The sequence below is a fragment of the Struthio camelus genome, chromosome 15 (genome assembly GCF_040807025.1).
Source record: "Struthio camelus isolate bStrCam1 chromosome 15, bStrCam1.hap1, whole genome shotgun sequence".
NCBI classification, from domain to species: Eukaryota; Metazoa; Chordata; class Aves; order Struthioniformes; family Struthionidae; genus Struthio; species Struthio camelus.
This window is the reverse complement of record NC_090956.1, coordinates 18607436-18608802: the sequence shown is the minus strand read 5'-3', so window position 1 is coordinate 18608802 and position 1367 is coordinate 18607436.

Below are 1367 nucleotides of genomic sequence, written 5' to 3'. Positions count from 1 at the left end.
CGGCGCGCGGCGATGGCGTCACGGGGCGGGGCGGGGCGGGGCGGGGCGAGCCGCCTGCGAGCGGGGGCGACGCAGCGCGCGGGGCCGGGGCGCGCGCGCGCGCCTCCACATGACACTCCCCCCCCCCTCCCCCGGCGGGGCCGCGCCTGCGCCCAGCGGCCCCCCCCCCCCCCGAGGGCGGCCGAGGCTTCGCCCGTGCTCGGGGCCCGCTGACGGGGCCCCGCGAGTGACCCGCCCGGTCAAAGCCGGCTCTCGCCCGCCCTCCCGCTCCCCTGAGGTGCGTGCTCTCTCCGTTGAGTGGTTTTTCTGCTCCCCTCTGGGAAACGGGGGGAGGCCTCGGTTGAAAGGGGCCGCTGCTGCCCAAGGGGGCCCCCCAAGCTCACAGCCGCCGGCTCAGCCCCTTCCCGGCATCCCCGCCGAAGGGGCCGCTAACGCCTCGGCGGCTTTTACACCGGACGGTCGTTTCCGCGCCTTCGGTCGGAGGTCAGGGATCCTGCGGCGCCTCCAGGATCCCCCTCCGGCCCGAGCTCCCCTCCCGGCGTCCCCCAAGCTCCCGCCGATCTTACGCCTCCAGCGTCCTCATTTTCCTGGCTCTGCGCTCCCCAGAGACTGGCTGCTCTCCCGTCTCGGACGGCAACGCTCACAGCTATAATTCGGCATCGGCTCATCACCTCCTGACGAAGGCGCAGCAGAAATTCCTCCTCCGGGTTCACGCTGAAGGGTGTTTCCCCTCCGTGGGCCGCAGGAAGAGGCGCTCTTCCAGAGCAACTCCAGGAAAAAACCCCTCTTGCTCCTTCAGCGCCAACTTGCAGCTCTTCCGCAGGTCCCCTCCTTGCCCTGCTTAGCTTGTGCTGCCCCGTTTTGGACAGGAGATCCCAACCCGTACTAAGGGACCTTTCTGCTCTGCGTTTTCAGGGGTCTCCTCTTTCCTGCAACACAGGTGGTGACTGAAATTCACCCCCCCCCCCAAATTATTCTTAACCTAGACGTAGAGAAAACAGTTCTGATGACATACCACTATCCAACCTTTCCTATTCTGATGGTTAAAGCCCCTTCCATGTTTCTTCTGCTCTAAGAATTCGCTAGCAATGGCAAGTAGATAAAGCTTCGAAAACCTCCAAGTTGAGATCACAGAGTCCTGCCTCTCTCCCACACGGATACCCCCAAGGGCATCTCACGTTGAGTACGCAGGTTTTGCTGCAGGGAGCCTGCTTCACGCAGCTGGTTACCGGATGAGCTCGGCACACCACGTCTCTGCCAGCTTCCCCAGGGACAGAGATGAGGGCCGCAGACAAGGAGGTGCTGGGCTTGGCACAGGCCTTAGGAAACCCCCGCGTGCTGCGTGCTCCCCAGCCTGACTTTGGGCA